General features: G+C 46.2%; 1 protein-coding gene across 1 annotated transcript in view; it reads left to right on the forward strand.

Annotated features, from left to right (window-relative positions):
- The first annotated feature begins 16,001 nt into the window (after nucleotides 1-16,001).
- The window catches only part of BPGM (bisphosphoglycerate mutase), a 35,997-nt gene continuing 31,280 nt past the window's right edge, over nucleotides 16,002-20,718 (forward strand). Inside the window, exon 1 of the mRNA XM_075558688.1 lies at nucleotides 16,002-16,126. The gene's annotated coding sequence lies outside the window, so the exon portion shown is untranslated. The remainder of the gene's footprint in view (nucleotides 16,127-20,718) is intronic.

A 20,718-nucleotide genomic window follows, 5' to 3' on the forward strand; every position in this document is an offset into this window, starting at 1 on the left:
GGTTTTGTAACACTGCACCCGTTTCTTTCTTCTCTTCTCCCACGTTCAAGCACCCCTCAGGAGCCCCGGTGGCACCCCGGCTAGGCCCACAATGACTAACTGAAAAGTTGGCATTTCGAACCCACCGGCAGCACTGTGATGGGGAGACGTGGCTTTCTGTTTCTGGAAAAGCTGACGCGAACCCTACGGGGCAGTTTCGCTCTGTCTTAGAGGGTTGCTGTGAGCCAGGATGGCCTCGATAGCACCCAACGATGTGCGTTCCCACGAAGACACATATTTCGTTTCGTCTCACGTACTTTGGGCCTGTTGTCAGGAGAGACCAGTCCCTGGAGAAGGGCCTCATGCTTGGTAAAGTGGAGGGGCAGCCACGTAAAGGGAGGCCCTTAATGAGACGGACGGACACAGTGGCTGCAACTGTGGGCTGAAGCACAGGAACCAGTGTGAGGATGGCGTAGGACCGGGCAGTGTTTCAGTCTGCTGTGCGTAGGGTCTCTAGGGAACAGAACCAACTCGAAGGCAGCTAAGGACAATCATTTTCCCACGTGGTTGGACTGCATGTTCATGAATCTTACTGCATGTGTTCTTGTTCCACTCCTGAGTAACAGTGTGCACTCATCCCCTTGGAGGCGTCTCGCTGTCGTTCGCTCCTTTTTACTGCAGTGATGAATAAGCCAGCTTTCGTTCATCTCTCCATCTGCTGATGGGCACTTGGGGCAGTTGCAGTTCGTGTTACTAGGAACGAAGCCGCACAGACGCCTGTGGTACCCACGCCAGAGTTTTGCTAAGATATTTACCTAGAAGTGAAATTATGAGCTGTGTTACACCAGGTTGACTACAAATCCATGATACTCATATATGTGTAAGAAAGAGCTTTATATTGAGGCGTAATTGGGTATCAAGGAGACATTCCATCCCCGTCCAAATTAAGTCCATGAGTCCAGTACTAGTCCTTAAAGCCCTCTTCAGACTCCCAGAGCTACGTGCAAAGATGGAGAATGCAGGAAAATCACAGTGGGTGCTGAGTCTTGTGGATCCAATGGCAGGGGAAGCATCACAAGACCCTGGCAGGTCTCAGTCAGGTGACTGACCAACAGGAAGGGGAAGAGGAAAGAGAGAGAGGAAGTTCCCAGCATCCTCCTTATGAGAAGGCCACGCCCACCAGGAGATACCATCAGGCTGTGACCTGATTTACAGGCTAGACACCACGCCATATTTCATATCTTCAAGTTGAAACAAAATTATGTAATTACTACACAAGCACACCGCATGCTCCACCTAACTCAACTAGCAAATCCCAGCCTGTTTTCCAAGTGCGCGAATTCCCACAAGCAGAGGGGTTCTTATTACTCTGCCTTCTCCCCAGCTTGAGAGGACCAGAAGGTAGCATTCCAGCCACTCTCCCACCTAACGCTCATGCCTCGGTCTCTAACTGCCAGGTCAATAAAAGAAACCAGAGCTTTCTGTAGACAAAATCGATCCCAAGCTAGGGCATATACCAGATGACCCTAGGACAGCCTGTGAGGCTGAGACGTAAGAAAATACTGTCCCATCCCCTGCCACAAAAGCACACCTAATACCCATAGGTGGAGCAATGTAGCCACAAAGTAAAGGATTTGATTTTAATCCATATAATATAATGAGCATCCAATACTCTGTGCCAACACCAACAATCAATAAAGAGGGAGAAGGGGCAGCTCTTCCTTATGGTGACAGCCCAGTGACAGACGGCAAAGAAATGAGCAAAGTGAAGAACGGCCCTTAAGCAACCCCACCCATGACTGCTGTACAGCAGACTCATCACCGCCGATGCCCACAGCAGTGGGGCGACTTCCAGGAGCGCCAAAGCCAGCGCCGTTTCCAAACTGCTCCCCAAGGGAGTATGCGCAAGGATCCTGTACTTCCTGTGTAACTCTTCTGTAAACTTCAGTCTCCTCTAAAACCCAAAGCAACCATAACAAAGAAACACAATGTCTATTTACATTCTTAAAAGTATCTTCCCCCAAACGTTTACTTGTTGCAAAGAGAAAGAGCAATTTGGCTTGGAGAGAGCTGGCAGAAGTTCAGGGTTAAGAGCAACAGCAAGAAGCCACTAAGCGGTCATATTCCCCTCCCCCTCTCTCAAAAATCTGCTCTCAGCTGATGGGAGGAGCCCTCTTCCAATTGGCCTTTAAGAAACACAGAAGATAGGGTGCAATAGCAAAGTGTGGTAACATAATTAGATTGTCCCCAGCTATCAGATAGAACAGTGTCTGGGGCCTTAAGGCTTGTCTCCAAACAAACAGACAATGTTTGTGATATGTCAACTAAGCCCACACGAAGAAGCACATCAACATCTGTGATCCAAGGATTTTAAGCTATATAATCCCAATCTGGAGGAGGGAATAATATCAGAGCCTAAATTGTGAGATTCTGGTGTACAGAAGGCTGTGGATGCCCGTGGAAGCCCACAATACATTTGCAGGATCTACACAGGCAAAACGCCTCTGGTGATTTCCCTCTATCCATACTTGAAGGATGGGAAGAACCTGCTTTTCAGAAAGAGTATGGTAGAGACAGCTAGAGCAGATTAAAATGATACATCTGACTTGGATGATTTAAACTGTGTCATTTGATCTCCCTTTTGATACACTTTCTGCTTGATCTGGTTTTTCATATTTTCTGCGTTTCTCTTTTCATATTGAGATTTATCTCTGTCATATTTTGTTATTGTTGGAGCCTTCTTGCCCCTCTGGTATACATTTTGCTATGTTTTTCAATATATGAAAGTGAGAATGGGTGAATCTACGGAGACAATAACTAGAATAGGGTTACCTGGGGAATGGGACAGAGGAGGTGGGGGGCGGGGAGAGGAGGCTGATATCAAAGAGCTCCTAGAGGAAGAAAATGTTTTGAAACTGGCTGTGGTGCCAATTGTCCAGCACTGCTAGGTATCATTGAACTGTGGAATGGTATGATGTCTGGATTAGGTCCTAACCAAATGGCTTGAAAGAAAGAAAGAAAAAAAAAAACCAACCAGGAAAAATAAATAATAAATTAAAAAATAACATACTTAACTATTCCCACTTTTTGCTTTTTAGTAAGTTCCATTGTTTTTGGTATTATACATCACTGTGCATATATGCAAAATGGTTTTTTTTTCATGTTTTAAGAGCCTAACATCATGAAGGTAAGGCTTTAGAACACCTAGGATAATTGTACCAGATCACAAAAATGGAGGTCGGTGACATCAGACTAAACACCAAGCTGGGTGAAGTAGCGGGGCAGTGGGAAAGAGGAAGATCCCCCACAAGGTGGATCGACACAACAGCTACAACAATGGGCGCAAACACAAGGAACGAAATTGTGAGGATGCTTCCAGACAGGGCGGTGTTTCCATTTGCTGTAGGCAGCGTGACGATGAGTCAGAACAACTCCAAGGCACTCGGCAAAAACAACAGTGAGTATCATGACCTGGCCACATTGACACACATTTCTAGGTCATGCAATTCAGTCCGTAACAATCTCAAAGTAGCTTCGTTAAGTAGGGCATAAAATAGCACCTAAAACAGCTCGAGAAACCACAGATCTCAAAGCCACCTGAATGCACTATGCCACCAAAAGTGCTCCGTGGGCTGGCAGGCGACCTCCAAACTCACCCACGTAAAAGATATTTTACGTACCAGGGCTCACCTGACTTCAGCTGCTTAAGACGGCAGTTGTCTTTTGTCCTCTGACACTAATTTTTAAATACTCGGTGTTGTAGGTTTCCTGAATTTAGCTCCCTGTGTATTCTTTAGGATCCCTGCTGGCGTCGTGGGAACTCATTGAGCTGCTACCCACAAGGTCAGCGGTTCAAAATCACCAGCCCTCCACTGGAGAAAGACGAGACTTTCTACCCTCATTAAGAATTAGTCAGCTCATCAATTCAGGGCAGTTCTGCCCTGTCCAAAAGGATCGCTCTGAGCCAGCCGCAGTGAGTTTGGGGACTTTTTTAGTAGACGGTGTGTTCGTTGAAGCCTTGGTGAGTACTGGTTATGCATTGAGCAGCTAATCACAAGGTCAGCAATTTGAAGCTACCGGCAGCTCCTCAGGAGAAAGACGAGGCTTTCAGTTCCCTTAGAGAGTTACCGTCTCAGAAACACAGGGAGAGTTCTACCTGGTCTGATAGGGCTGCTATGCGTTGGAATTGACCTGATCGCAGGGTGAGTTTGTTGGGTGTGTTCTCTAAGGAGCTCGGGAGGTGCTCTTGGGTAAGCTTTGGACTGGTGATTGCAAGGTTGGCAGTTCAAATCCAGCAGCCACTAGGCAAGAGACAGATGAGGCTGTCTGAAGATTTGCAGCCTTGGAAACCCTAGTATATAAAGTTCGATAAAAGTCAGAACCAACCGATGGCAATGGGTAAATTTAAAATTTTAAATCTCTTAGGTTCCACAGTACCGATGGCATCATGGTCATTGGTGTCCCCCAGGGCAGTAACTCATGGTATTGCCAGTGTTCGTTATCAATTTCAATCCCAGAATAATATGTGATACATATACTTGTCAATTGCTTATCTAGGCTATTGCCTAGATTATGGGAATACTAGCTGTAAAATTAGTTCTTCATATCTTTCTACGTTGAATTATATTACCATTGCAACATTACTAGTGACAGAGCAGAAACTTTTCCTTTACTTACTATTTCATTCTCAAAAAAGTTGGTGAAAGAGTTTCACAAATACTACTTACCGACTCCCTTGGAGACGCTCTACTGACAAGACACAAGGCCGACATCCCTGAGGAGAAGCCACATGGACCTACCCTGATGCAGCCCTCGGTGCTGGAGCAGCCACACAGAGACCCCTGCCAGCACCTTGATGCTTACAACACCACTGGACCCAAAGACTTTCTACTCACTGGCCTGTGATCATTCTGCTTTGGCCTCATTGATTGTGTTTTGTGAGTCTGAAGAGGACTTTATAGATTGGTATCAGATATGTGGGCTAATATCAGAGTTATGGGCTTGGACTGGACTGGGTTGGGATGCTTTCTTAATGTACCCTTTATATAAAACTCTCTCTTATATAAAAAAAATACTACTTGCTATAATCTACTCAGTCATCTGGTAGATGCCGACTCATATCAGTCCTGTCTCACTGCCATCAGGCCCGTTCTGGCCCACAGTCACCCCGTAGAACAGGGTAGAACGGTCTCTGTGGGTTTCCAAGACTATAAATCCTCAAGGGAGTGGAAAGCCTCATCTTTCTCCCACAGAGTGGCTTGTGGCTTTGAACTGTTAACCTCGTGGTGAGCAGTCCAATGTGTATCCTACTACGCCACCAGAGCTCCTCCCAGGGACTCTACAGGGCTCCTTCTATTGTAGCTAAAACACCAGAGCGTTTTGACAAAATCCACAACTATAAATGCACCAGCAGCCACAAAATTATCTGCGTGTGCTTGTGGCGGGGGCCGATGAACCCGTGAAAATGGAAGCATGACTGTAGTTAGATCATAAGGCCTTTCTGAGTGGAGTGCATCCGAAGTCTCAAAGAGCAGTACACATGGGAAGCACAGCATGTGGTGAAAGCCTGGGACACGGTTCACTGCAGGTTAAGAAACACAAGTCAAGCCAGGCCTCCCTACCTTCCTGTCTGAGACTTGGATTACATAGGAAACTGTTATGGGGTTGGGAGAGAGACCGTCGCCTGCCAGCCCTAGAAGCATAATCTCTGATGTGGTGACTAAAAGAAATTTGAGTAGTTCACTGCAGATTAATAAGGAAGCACAAGCACACCCTTGCTTACTGGGCCATTCAATACTGCTGCTGCTGGCATGTTGATGATGTAAACGGGACTTAGAGAAATCGGCTTGGGGTGCGTGAGTGTGATTATGACTAACTGCAGGAATAGTTTATAAAGAATCAGCCACTTCGGCTGAAATACGGCACAAAATGTTTTTTAAAGAGTCATTTTGGTGTCATCCCATCTAACAGGATGACCGGGGGCAGACAGCGCTCCATGTCCCCTACCAATGACACCCCTGGCGTTATCTCAACTCAGCTAGCATCTGGGCCAGGCACTGGTGTGGACTACCTGATCACAGGCCTCTCCCCACCTCACACAGCCCCAGCTCCTTATCTGGCAGCACCAGACTTAGGTGGCCCGAGGGTGGCCTCCCAGCGGCTGCTGTATCTGGTTTTCTGCAGAAGAAAACAAGAGAAAAATCAAGGTTGATTTTGCCCTGTAATTAAGAAAATGAACTGGGTCCTCAAAAAGAAAAGAAAGCACTGCACTGTCGTCGGGGAACAGTCGACAGAGCGGATCTTCCCCAGCCGACAGTCTATGTACATGTCACCTGCTGCCGGAGCCGGGATGGAATCCTCTCTCCGCTGCCGCATCCTTCTTCCTCAATCCTCCCAGAGTTCCTCGGTCCGTTTTGCCCCCTTTTCCTGCTTTTCTGAGCTTTGCTTTTGGTCTCCTTTGGTTGATTATACGAGTACCATTCCTCCCTCCTGCTACCCACTTCATAGCTGTTTAACTGGCAGTGGGTCCTAGGGTGGGCTCAGGTCCAGGCCCCAAGGGTGTCTGGGGGGTTGCCCACCTAGTGTCTATGTGACTGGTGAGTTTTTGGTTTTTTTTTGAATGATTCTGAATCTTGTTCTACATCTGCTTCTTCTCCCGCTCTGCCTGCAGCAGCGGTTCTCAACCTGTGGGTCGCGACCCTCTGGGGGGGGGGGGGGTCTACCGACCTTTTTAAAGTAGTCACCTGTTTCATAACAGTAGGGAAATTGCAGTGATGAAGTAGCAGTGAGAATAATGCTATGGTTGGAGGTCCCCACCACATGAGGAACTGTATGAAAGGGTCACGGCATGAGGAAGGTTGAGAACCACTGGCCTAGGGTGATCTGATCTGAGTGGTCCGTAGTGGTACCGCCAACATCATCTGGTTCTTCTGTTCTCAGGCTCGTCAAGGCTGAGGTCCGTGTGGTCCATTCGTCCTTTGGATTAATTGTTTCCTTGACGTGGTTTTTTCCGTCCCGTCACTCTTTCCTGCTCCACACGGGGAGAGACCAACAGTTGAATTCCACGCGGCTGACCGCCAGCTTTGAAGAGTCCCGTGACTACTCACTGAAGGACAGTGTTGAGAAGATTCACTTTGTGGACTTTGTCATGCCATTTACCTACCTGTCCCCTAAGGTTATGATCCGAAGCCCTCCAGCCCAGCGATTCAGTCCCTCAAAGTGCTCGGTTATGGCTCATAACTCTGCCCCTGCGGGTTCTACAATGTGCACGGAGATATGCGCAGCGCACACAAATGCCCATGCGGAGCTGTTCTTTGCCTACAGATGCTTGTAGGCAAACTCACATACGCCATTCCACCACTGTTCAGCCCACACATATGATTATTTGCTATCACTGTGCAGGATTGTATGTGCAATTCTATTTGCTGTTGCCTTTTATCCTCCTGTATCTTCCAGTGTCTTCCTTTGACCTGGTCAGATGGCAGAGACCTTCCCCTTTCCTTATATAACCGTTTCCATCACCCAAGTTAGGACATGTCTGCTAGTGATTTTTCCTCCCTCCACCTCGCATCCTTGGTAGCCAACAAAGAAGGCTTCTGAGCGTACACCTTCTCTCGGCTTTTCACAATAGTGACCTCAGACAATATTTGGCCTTTTGTCATTGACTTGTTGCACTCTGAATAATGGCCTCCTGCTTCATCCAATTTGAAAATTATGCCGTGCATTTACATGCACCGTAGCTTGTTCATCTAGTCATTCGCTGATGAGCACTCACCTGGTTTCCATCTCATTGCTATTGTGAATAGTGTCGGGATGAACATGTACGTGCCTATATCTACTTGTGTCATGGCTCTCACTTCTCTGCCCAGCAGTGGATCGTTTGGTCTCTAGATCATGTGGTCTCTTTATTTCTAACTTGTAAGGAAGAGCCACGCGGTTCCTCACGGTGGTTACACCCTTGCCCAATCCCCCCAGCAGTGAATAACAGCTCACATCTCCCCACGCCCTCGCCAGCTATGCTGTTTTCTGTTTTGAGATCATTTCCAGGTCACTGCTACTGTTGTTGGGTGAAATGGCATCTTATTGCTTTCATTGGCATCTCTCTGCTGGTTAGCAATTTTCATATCTCTGTTGGACCACGTAAATGGCCTGTTTGGGGGAATGTCTGTCCATATCGCTTGTGCATTTCAGCTGGATTGATTGTCTTCCTCTTGTTGAAGTTTTCTATGAGTTTTACAGATTATTCCCTTGCCAGGTATGTCTTTGCCAACAATGTTCCCACGTATGTAGGTTCCCTCTTTTACTCTTTGTTTGTTTGTTCTCATGTGAATTGTGGTGCTGGAAAAGAATATCGAAAGTTTCCATTGACTGCGGAAAGGACAAACCGATCTGCATTGGAAGAAGGAAGGTCAGAATGCTCCTTAGAGGCAAGACTTCATCTTGCTTTCTTCAGATACATTGTCTGGAGAGACCAGTCCCTGGAGAAGGACATCATGTTTAGTAAAGTGGAAGGGTGGGGAAAAAGAGGCAGGCCCTCGATGAGATGGACTGGCAGTGGCTGCAGCAATCGGCTCAGGCACAGGAACAATGGTGAGGATGGTGCAGGACCAGGGTTTTTTTCTGTGTGCAGAGGGTGGCGATGGGTGGGTCAGAGCTGAGCTGGTGGCTCCTAAGGTCAACAACAGCCACTCCACAGGAGAAAGACAAGGCTTTCTACTCCTGTGAAGAGTCGCAGTCTCAGAAACCCACAAGGGCGGTTGTACCCTGATTGGTAGGGTAGGAATCAACTCAGTGGCAGTAAGCTTTGTTTTTTTTATTGGGTTTCCAGATATTAATGTTTTAAAATAACATAACAACTTTATGTGGTAGGTACTACTATTAAACCCTTTATTCGCCATCAGAAAGAAGGTAGGTAGGGGAAACAAGTTGGCCAAGATCACATTAGTCAGAATAGGGATGAGATTGGGTGGTCTCGCTCAGTAGCCTGGGCTCTAACCAACTGCATTATCACACTTACGTTGTACCCTCAAGTCATATTTCCCCTCTTGGGCAGTTATTCACCTCCAAATGCTTAATTCATATTTTTTGAAGTCCCTCTCATATGTTTTCATCAGAAAAAAAGAAAGAGACCCGTGCCCATGTGTGTGTGTGTGTGAGTGTGTGTGTGTGTGACTATTACTATTTAGGGTAAAACGGGGAAGAGCATTTCACCCCAATGGCGTTTCTCTTCGCGTTGATTTGCAAACATGTTAGTTGAGCATCTACTGTGCGTAGTAAGCCAAAGCATCAAAAAGCAAACCCTCACCGAGCTTGCAGACCAGTGGGGAGAGAGAGATCATGTATGATGTAAAAGAACATTTGTGTTGTTAGTCTATAAAGAAAAGGTACATGATCTCTTAACAGCAGGTAATTAAACCTAGGAGTTGTTCAAAGAGTCAAAGTGGATTCCGGAAGACTCAATAGGAGGTTACTGAGTCAATCTAGGCCAGAGGGGACGGGGCGTGCCACGGGGTGGGGGCATGGAAGCAAGTCGTTGAAAATCTGTACCCTTGGTTGAAACTGTGGTTGGGTTGGTGCTGTGCTGAGAGGCTATAACCAACCATTCCAGAAATTACATATTCGTATCATCACGGCCTTCTCCGTGTCATGCAGGGAAGCTCTGCACCTGTTACAGCGATGCTTCAGGGCACGAGGCACTTCTGAACGCCTCTCTTAGAGCTTGTTTCAGAACCTGTTTCTGAGCCAACCCAGAAAAAATAGGCTTAGAGCTGCCAAGGGAGTCTTACTGTATACAAATCCCTAGAGGTGAGAAGACACACGTGTCATGTTTTTTCATTGGTGCAGCATTCATAAGAACTTCCTTACACGAGTTTGACATTCCTGTGTCTCTCTAGTGTGGTCCCTTAAGACAACAAGCACGTGTAAGGAAGAAAGAGGTGAAGTCTCATGTGCATCGAAGAGTGAGGATACGTTCTTCAGTGCCAAGAGCTGGCGCCAGTTGGGGGGAACCACCCCTTCACACCGTTTTCTAGGGTGAGGGCTTTACAAGAGGCTAGCTCCGAGTCTTTCTCCCACGATGCCCCTGGATGGGTTCAAACCGTCAGCCTTTGGGTTAGCAAGCGGCATTGAAATATTGTGCTATATATAAAGTATATATATATGTATATATATACATATATATATACTTTATTTATTTTGTTTATGGCTTTTAAAGAAAAACGTCATCCTTGTTGTTCCACCACCCAGCTCATCAAATCAGTAATCGTATTGCTTTAACCCCCATCAATGTCGCTCCTTTTTTTCTTTTAGGGAGAAAATGGAAAATATATTTTGGAAGTGCAACAGCAAACTTGCCAGGGAAAAAGAAGAATGCCAAATGAAATGACAGCCTTAAGTTTTGACAAATAGTGTGCCCCGTGGAAAGATTCAAAGTTTAGGATGGCCAGGAGTCAACCTGGGCCTCTGCTGTTCGCTGGACAAATGATCTCTCACTGCCTCATCTGTGAAGTGGAGATATGCGATGGGACTTTTATAAGTTCATGGGAAAATCCCACTATCTTTCAATTCCATTTTTTCCACCAATTCTTGGAAGCCCCCTTGTATGTGCCAGATGTTTTGTGAGGCGTTAATAACAGAGCCCTGATTTCCACCCTCCTTCTCTCCCCTCCCCTAAGTGCCTTTCTTCTGAGAAGGGAGATAATGGGGCGACTTCCAGGAACCACTAGACACCTGCTTTCGACGTAGCTTATGTTACACCAGAGCAGAGGGAGAAGAATCCCTGCCTACTTTATTGGCCTCTGGGTGCAAACACTGCTGGTAGGCTTTGCATTTGGGTCAATATCCTCTCTTGGAGCACCCTGTCAGTTGGGGAAGGAACCGGCTCACTGAAATCATTGAGTCAAGAAACAGAAGCAACTTCTATGCCCCGAAGTATAGGACCAGCGGAATTATGAGCCATAATTCCTGGAGGTAGAGTCTCAAGATGGAGATGTATATTGATGGAGCAGTACAGCACAGGGGAGATGGCCACGATGAATTCATTCATAAAACAGCCGATGGAGTGTGACTGCAGACTTTTCAAAATGATTTATGTGGGAGAGTTAGGACATACAAAATGTTGGCATGAGTTCTCTCTCCTGCTTCAAATTTTTCCTTCTGTAATGTCCCAAACCTGCTACTATAAATGTAATGCTTTTTTAATGAACAGTATCACGAATAAATATGGCCTTTATAAACTTCCACAGAGCACAAATGGTGAGTAATTTGCTCAGTGCTCACCATTCCTGCCCTGGAAAGTTGGTTTTTGTTTTTGAAGGCTATATTTATTTGTTCTAATATTTCTTGAACAGTGAGGTAGAGAATTTGTAACAGGGGAAAGTATCCCTTAGTTTTGGGGGCATGTGTTCTTTCTTTCTTTTCTAGAACTGAGGCTACAGAGAACAAAAAACCCAACCTGGCTCCTTTCCTATTGTGATAGTTTATTGTGCCAGCCTGGCTGATAAACACAAGTAGGATTAACTGAAGGGCAGAGGGATAACTGGCTCGGTGAGCCTCGCCTTGGTTGTTCTGTGCCTTAGTTTAAAGGGGTACACTACCTGTGGGATGCCTAGCCTGTGGACTGTGTCGCTGTAAGTTGAGGTCCCTGTAAGCCCACACGATTGGAGTGTTCATTTCTGGAGCTGGGGACCGACAGTTGATGACAGTTGGGGACCTGCCTTGCTGTTTGCTGCCTGGATATATATAGCCCAGCTCTCTCTACAGAAGGGGACTGGCAACTGGCGGCTCTCAAGCCTTAAAGGACTGCTAGTGTCTCACTGCTTTATAATTTAACTGTTAATTTCTTGTATTATCTATCTGTATATAATTTAACAGTTCATTTCTTGTATTTTATATATCTATCTTTATAAATATATTTATATATAATTACTAGCAATCTGGTTTGTCTCTCTAGAGAATCCTGTCCAACACACCTACCCTCAAAAGACTTCATGATGAGAAGGGGCTCTTGCTTGGTTCAGGACCTCCCGATTCCAGAGTACAGGAGCCCTGGACGCTGCTCAGCCTCCCTTTCTTGCCACGCACCTCTCTGAGTCGCCGCGTGATGACCCGTGGAATTTCTAGTTTGCATGTTCAGGAAGGAGAAGGGAGGGAAAACATGGTCCAGACCGCTTCAGGTTTCCCCTTTAGGACCACGTGGGAGTAGGTGTAACTGCGGGCTCTTATTGGGAAGGGCTGTTGCTGCTGTTCTTTGCCACTGGGTTCCTCTGACCCACGGCAACTCATGCGGAGTAGCACGACTCCATAGGGTTTTCCGGGCTGGGAGCTTTGGAAGCAGATTCCAGGCCTAATTTCTGAGGCGCCTCGGGGTGGAGTTGAACCACCAACCTTTCAACTGGTGATTGTGTGCCTCACTATTTGAACCACCCATGGACTCAATGGCTAATGCTGTCATCTGGTGCTGTCCAGGAATCTTCCACTCTTCGTGTCCTCGTGTGCGTCAGAATGAAACGCTGCCCAATGCATGGTTAGTAATCACTCTCTCATGGAGCACTTTCCTGTGTGCCAGGCCCCGCCTCGTTTCGTGTCCACACTGACCACCGAGGGGCTCCTCACTTCACGGTGCAGGCCCAGGAGGCTGAGGCCAAGTTGCTTGCCTAGGGCGTTAAAGTGGCAGCGTGATAGGATGGTGCTCTAGTTCCAAACGGCTTCTGCTCTAACCAACTAAGGATAATTCTCAGTTTTAGTCGGTGAAATGGAGGAAAAGCTGGCTTTCAGGTCCTTCCCGAGGGCCTATATAGTTGACCTGCAAAGCATTTCCAGTTTCAGGAGAGAGGGGTCCTGTGCTTAATAGGCTAATAGGGGGTAGAGAGAGGGTGTTCAAGGCAGGCCTCTCACTCTGGATTATGCATGGCAGATTTTCATCTGACCCTAAAAACTGCAGGGAGCTGTGGGGAGAATAAAGACCAGCAGCAAACAGGCAGATCAATAAGGCGGTGGTTCTCAATCTTCCTAATGCCACGACCCTTTAATACAGTTCCTCATATAGCGGTGATCCCCAACCATAACATTATTTGCATTGCTAGTTCATCACTGTTCTTTTGCTACTGTTATTAATCATAATGTAAATATCTGATATGCAGGATGTATTTTTATTGTTACAAATTGAACGTAATTAAACATAATTAAAGCGAGTGACTAAGAACAATATGTAATTATGTATTGTGGAATGTTTATGTTTTCTGATGGTCTTAGGCGACTCCTGGGAAAGGGTCGTTCGACCCCCAAAGGGATTGCAATCCACAGGTTGAGAACCGCGGACAGAAGATGATCCTGTGTATGGGACATGGAACCAGCTCTCCTGAGTTTGCTGGAGGATTGGCGCCAATGCTCTTGCAGGCCAAGGAAAGGCAGACTCGCTTCGCTGTGGTCAGTGGCTGATCCTCTTATGCTTGTTGGGCCGGCTCAGGACTTAGCCCCTGGAAATGTCTTAGGGGCTATATGTAAGGAGGTACTAAGGTATGTTGACTAGGTATCTAGACTATCATAAAATAGTTTTTATTCAGATCTGAATAGGGCACTGTGCTATACTAACCCTCAATGAAGCTTACATCAAAGTCAGTAATGACGTCTCTGAATATGCACAACAGAACGAGAATCTGGGTAAACTACTTTGGTGGTGTTTTTCATTTCTTGCTTCGATGTAAAGTAAGACTACACCAAAGGTGGCTTGGAGGGGAGGGGTGAACTAAGACATAAGGAGTTCTTTTCAGACTCGAAACTACTTGCTGTATTAAAATGTCTGATAGATAACTGTCTGTCTGGTTTAACTTTTAAAAATTAGCCATCTCAATTTTAAAAATACACGTGAGGCTGGAAGGGATGGAGGCAAAAGGAGGAGGAAGTATTTTCCCAGAATGGTGAACGAGCTACTTTGGACTCTCAGGCCAGCTTGGTCTCTAAGCAGCTGGGTAATCCTGAGCAAATCACTTAAGCTTCATCTTCCTCATCCATACATCTGAGGGGCTTCACTTAATTTCTCAATTAAGGGCACTCACATGCTAATATCCTTGTCTTAAACAGGTTTATGGCTACCTTTGTGAGGCAAGATAAGATGTCTTTATTCAGAAGTTCCTAAGTGAGACAATTTATCAGAGCAAAATGTAGGGCCCATGATGGATGTGCTATTCCTATCACTGATAATTATGGAAAAGTTTTACTGTAGAGCAATAAGGATTTCTGTAATTCTAGATAGGTGGTTCTCAACCTTCCTAATGCCGTAACTCTTTCATACAGTTCCTCATGGTATGGTGACCCCCAAACCATAAAACCATTTCCATTGCTACTTCTAACAGTCATTTTTTCTACTGTTAAGCATTGGGCAACCCCTGTGAAAGGATCGTTCAATCCCCAAAAGGGTCGTGTACGACCCACAGGTTGAGAACCGCTGTTCTAGATTCTTCCAGAATCTTGGTTGCATTTCGTGACACCTTTCATTTAAATAACGAATGATGATGTTTTCTTTTTTTTGGGGGGGGGCACTTATTCTACAAGGATCACATTTAATTTCTACTTGCCAAAACCACCAATTAAATTGTTTTCATCTTGTACCAAAATCACACATTCATGAACCAAATGCTTTTAGGGTTGATTCTAAAGAGATGATGTTTGCTATCCATACCATCCTATGTGCCAAACCAGCTCACTCCCTTATAACCATTAAAACGACATTTAAACGAGCTGGTTACCTTCAACCCAGAGCAAGAAACCCTCAATGTCAACTGTCGTGACCCTGCTACTTGTGAATGGCTTTGTCCTCTAGAACATGGACGGTGGGCACTCTGCGTAGGAAGCTGTGACATTACATTCGGTATAGAAGCTTTCTCGTCACGTTGGCTGCATTTGCTGCGGAGAACAGGAAGAACAGGGGTATAGGATTTGGACGTCGCTTTTGGAGGCCATTAAACACTAGCTTCTAGAAATGAAACTGGGAATTTCCCACGTGGTCTTCAAACATAACATTCTTTATCTCTTTCGCCCAAAGTTCTGACATGTATGTTTCCAAACATCACCTCATCTTTCAAAGTACCTTTGATGGCAGGGCCTCAAGCAGGCATGGGGGTCAGGGGCACGGTGAGGGCGGCTCTGCAGGTTTCACCTGTTCAGTAACTGTGGCCTCCCAAGGTATAATTCTCCTCACTCCACCCGGTCTTCCCTTCCCCTGAGGTTTCCGGGTGAATTCCATTCCTCCCTTTTATTTTTCTTAATCACTGTATTGGGAGCTCTTACAGGTATTGTAACAATCTGTAATTCAATTACATCAAGAGTAATCGTACTGCCACCATCGGTTTCAAACGTTTTCTTTCTTCTTGAATTCTTTGCGACCAGGTCCCCTTTATTCCACCCCCACCCCCGCCGCCCAACCTTCATAATTCTTCTTGCCCAACTGAAAGTGCCAGAGGGGATGCTTCCAAAAGCAATGAAAGAAAACCAGGCGTAGCTCAGCCCATAAGCTGGGCGCCTTCACTTTTCACTTCCGTCACAATGTAGGATTTAAAACCACGACTTTATGCCAAATACACTTTTTCCCCCGCAGGACTGTCCGGTTGCAAGCTCAGGTTTCCATCCGTAACGTTCCCAGGAGTAGAAGAAACATCATCTCTTTTCCAAGTGGCCGCCGAGCAGCTCTTCACAGGCAAGTCTCCCCCTCACGATGCAAAACCCGAGCAAAAATAAAACCCTCCTGAGAACCTAAAACGGCGAGGCGCTCCCCAAGCCGGCGTTTTCTATTTGCCGGGCGACATTCACAGGCTGGCCTTCCTACTTCCCCAGGCGTAAGCCCGCCTACCGGGGTTGAAGTCAGCCTCTTACTCGTCCATACGCATGCCCATCGTTTCAGCCAGCCAATCAGCGTCCTAGTTCCTACGCGAGGGGGCGTTGGAAACGGAAAAGCCAGCCGCCGGCTCCGGGGAATGGCACAGGGGGGTTGAGTGACAGCTCAGGCTTCCAATAGGAAAGGCCCTTGGACCTGCCCGGCCGAGCTCCGGGCTAGAAAAGAGCGTTGATGCCGGGGCCAAGATCAGTCCTGGGAGGGAGGCGGCGGCGGCTCGTGGGCGGCCGGGAGGCGCTGCTACGGCCAGCCCCTCTGCAGGTGAGTGGGGTTTTATTTTAAAGGCTTGCTCTTGCGGACGCTTCCGTTTTAAATGGATCTTGTGAGGGGCTTCGGAGCACGGACAAGGCGGGTTCTTGGCTCCCCACGACAGTCTCTGGTGAGAATCTGCTCCAACGGCTCGCTGGCCCCCGCGGTCCCTCTTCCCTGCCCCCCGCTCGGAGGGAGCACCCCGGGGCGTCGCGGACCTGCCAGCGGAGAGGAGGACCCAGACGTGGCCGCGGGGCCCCGACGGGCAGCCTACGAGCAAGTCGGAGGACGGATGAACGCCTTGCTGGGGGACCGTCCAGGCGCGGGGCGGGTGGCAGGCGCTGCCGAGCAGGGAGATCAGCTCCGTGTACTGAATTCAGGGCGATGCCACTCTTTTCAGGGCGCTTTCAGACTCGCCTGAAAAAGTGTTGGTAGGGAGGAAAAAAAAAAAATCTGAATGCCACCAAAGGAGACGGAATAGGTCCAGCCAGGAGGCGAGCGTGCAGTGGTTTTTAGGTAGCTCTTAAATCTGCAGCCAAATCACAGCTTCTTAGAACTTCTAGCACACATGTCTGAACCGAAGTGTGTAGTTTCCGCACTATTTTTGCCAGGGGCAAAGGTCGGGCGTTCACTGACTGCCACAGAGTCGGTGATGTCGCACAGCGACCCCCTGGGGGTTTTGAGACTGTAAGCTCAGTCTTTTCTCCCACAGAGTTGCTGCTGGTTTTGAACCGCCGACCATGCGGATCCCACCTGAACTCACTAGCACATGACGGTGGAAATGCAAACTTGAAGTTCGCTGCTAAGTTTTGATGGCTAGTAAATTGTCAGTCACTGCTGTAACGCTGGGTCTCCTGCTCCAAATCCCCTTCAAATGATGGAGGATGTCTAGAGCTTGTGAGTGGTACCCGGCTGTTAACTGGTGACGTGCAGTACTGAAGTCTAGTAAGAAGGAAGACACAAAGTAAAACAAATCAAATGCTGCCCAAGATGTAGGAAGGTGTTCTATAATAAAGTCTGAGCACACGTCACTTGTCTTTTATAATATCTCTCTCAAGGACAGAGGTTAGCTTGTCTTATCCATCTTTGTAGTCCCACCGTGCCTTGTCTGCGATAGCCTTGATTGATTGTCTCCTTGATTGATGGTGGGTGAGAGAGAGAGAGAGAGAGAGAGAGAGAGAGAGAGAGAGAGAGAGAGAGAGAGAGAGAGAGAGAGAAGAGTCAATCAAATGGTGTTGTGGAGGGAGCGTTGAGTTGGAAGTCAGGACACCTGAGTTTTCTTCCTTATGCAGTTACTATTTGGTGCTCTTACAAGAAAATGATTTCCCCTCTCTGGCTCGTAGTTTTTGCATCTTTCAAAAAGTAAGTATTGCCTTATATTGTTTCTGAGACCCATGAGTGTACAAAAGTCTGTTTTTAAATAAAGATGATTAGGCAGTTTCCTACCAGAAGTGCACCAGCAAAATCTTGATGCAGCCCATTCGTTCCTAATCTGTTTATTAAATAGGACTTCCTAGCTTCAAGGAGAGTCCATGTTCTTATTCGGTCCGTATTTATACCAAACCAAACCCACACCCAAAAGATCATTGTAGAAACTTTCTAGAATACAGAAATGGGATGGAGCAGGAAACAAATACCTCCCTTAATCTGACCACCCAGACGCCAACCACCATTCGTGTTTGGGTAGATCTGTCAACTTTTCTTCCTCTTTTGCCTCCTCTGGCTTCTACGCATGGTTGAGATTAACCAGCACGATTCACTTTGAGTACTGATTGATGCATCTGCGTTCACCCATGCCTTCAGCCTTGTGTGTCTGGTGCCTGGAGAACAGGTACATGCAGTTTCCACCGATAGGCCTTTTGAACATCCTTGGAATGAGGTATGGTGTGAGGGGATGTTTATATGGGGAGTCAGGACTGAAACTTTACTGAATTACTCTTTCACTGAAACTTGGACCCAAGGAAGAAAGGTACTTTGTAAAACGTTTACTGTTAACCTCACTGAAGCCTTTGAATTGTAGAGAGTTGCTTTGGCATTGATGATCCTTCCAGCACTACGTCTTAGGGACTGTGTCTTGCCACCATTTGTGCCCATCCTTTGACCACACTCTGTTTAGTTCCTACACTGTTCTCTTGTCTTCCCTGATGCTCATGTTACTTTATTTCCAGCTTTTGCATTGACTCATAGTTTTGGCAAAATAGGATTGCTTCAATCAGCCTCAGGTTTTGATGAATGAATTTAACTCTCCTCCATTCAGCCCATAATACTTGAAAACTTTTGAGTAGAATGGGACATCGTAATCTCACTTAATTTTCCTCATTCCTTTTTGAGAAGGATCATTTGCTTATTCTCATATTTATGGATAAGGAAACAAGATCCGAAGAATTCAAAGAACTTATCTAGGATCATATTGTCAAAAGTAGCAGAGCTGGGACTCAGGTCAAGATTTTTTTTTTTTGCCTCCATATATTTGGGATTTGATGGGAACAATCTGATTGACGCTTAGTACCTTGAAGTTAGGAAACAGAGATGTGATGGGTCTGTATTGTCCACAATGGTGACATGCCCCACACAACTAGACGTCAATTCAGGTATAGATTTCTTCCCCTGAGTTGAGGGTCTACCTGCGATAGTTTGGTCAGCCTTTGTATCAAGTGACCAGGAGAGGATGTTAGAAGATGTAAGGTTGGAGATTGAGAGGTTAACTTGGAAAACATTTGTCAATGATGGCCATTACTCTTGAAAAAGAGATGTTCTTATAATGCAAACTAAATGGAAAAATAACTGCAAAACTTTAGAAAAGACTATGGCACCACTGCAATAGGCTATTTTAGGCACAGCTATGCTTGAACTTTAAATATTGAACTTGATTGTATATGTGCGTTTATGTGTATGAGACATTAAGAGTTATAAAGAGATGAGTCCTATGTCTCATTTTTGACAATCGTTCCATTTGATCAATGATGTGACTAACCTTTTCTCTTTGTCATAAGATATAGCCAGTTTATCTTTTAAAAGTTTAAATTCTAATAAACTGGGGCTTATGAGTTATTGAAAAATGCAGTGAGGATTTGGACCAAGGAAAACTTCTAGATAGTGTGGGGGATAGCAACTGAATACCTAAATGTGAGCTTTGGATCTAACTAACTATGATTGTGTGTTCTTCATTGTGTGGGACCGCAGCTTTACCTCACTGGTCAAACTTCTTGCTCAATTTATGGAAATTGAAGATAAGGTTTAGCGGGTAGGCTGTGCTTTATCTTCTGATTTGCTCCACCTGTTCATGAGCTGTGACAGTAGCATCTCAGAGAGTACTAACTTCTAACCCCGAAGGGCGGCAGATCCCGAGGACTGCTCATTTGGAAGACAGGATGAGCCTCAGGCAGGGGAAGGGGAGGGGTCTTCAAAATCACATTGTTTCATAAGGAGCAGAGGAGGTGGCGGCAGTCCGTTTTGATGGAATTTCTTTACAGGAGTAGAATGAAAGGTCTTTGAAATGACAAGTCACCTACAAAGTGTGTTTTCCTTTGTATCACCGGTTTCTTTACTATCAAGGCTGTAGGCATAGCTCCTACTCAACCGATGTCACAGTGGCAGGCTAGATCCTTGAAGGTTTACAAGTTGACTTTCTAATTCTCTCTGTAGTTCTATCTTGAACACATTCCTAAATCATTTAGTTGAGCAAAAGTCAAGTGCTCAGACTCACTTTAATTATCTTCCACATTGTCTTCTCTGAGAGATAGAAACCATGATAAATGGCATTCCATAGCTAAGGTGCTCCCAATTCCAGCCAAGAACAAAGCCTAGTGATTCAAGAATGTTGGGACCATTGAGTGAAAGGATGCGTGATTCAAGGTTAACAATGCTGATGTGATTCAGATATGTATATGGTCGCTAGACCAAACAAACAAAAAAATTCCACTGCTGCCCAGTCAATTCTGAGTCATACTGACCCTGTAGGACACAGTAGAACTGCCCTATAGGGTTTCCAAACCTCTAACTCTTCACACAAGCAGCCCGCCTTGCCTTTGTCCCACAGCATGAGTGGTGCCTTAAACATTGGCTGAGCAATTGAACCACTATGCCACCACCGACTCCTTCCGGCTAGGCCTGAGGGGGCAACCACAGCCTGTGGGCAATGCCCATCCCACACTTTTTGCCAGTCCAGCCCACAAGCTAAGTAAAATGGGTTGCTACATGTTTAAATGATTGAAATTAAAGAGCTATTTCATGGGTATGAATGTCATTTGAAATTGGAATTGCATTGCCCATGAATGATGTTTTAGTTGAACATCCAAATCCACTGCCATCGAGTAGATTCCGGCTCATATTAACCCTATGTAAGGGTTTCTAAGGCTGTAAATATTTATGAATGAACACCGACTCACCTTTCTCTTGTGGCCAACAGTCCAGTGCGTACCTGACAGTGCCACCAGGCCTCCTCTCGTGGAACACAGCCGTGCTTATTCATTGAAGTACCATCGACGGCGGCACGGGCACAGTTGTGTAGTTGTGACCGAGACCACCTGGCCTGCAAAGGCTAAAATTGTTCCTCTCTGACCTCTTCTCAAGTCTTTTTAATATGATCCAACTATTGAATTGGG

Source organism: Tenrec ecaudatus, chromosome 9 (assembly GCF_050624435.1).
Source record: "Tenrec ecaudatus isolate mTenEca1 chromosome 9, mTenEca1.hap1, whole genome shotgun sequence".
Lineage (NCBI taxonomy): Eukaryota > Metazoa > Chordata > Mammalia > Afrosoricida > Tenrecidae > Tenrec > Tenrec ecaudatus.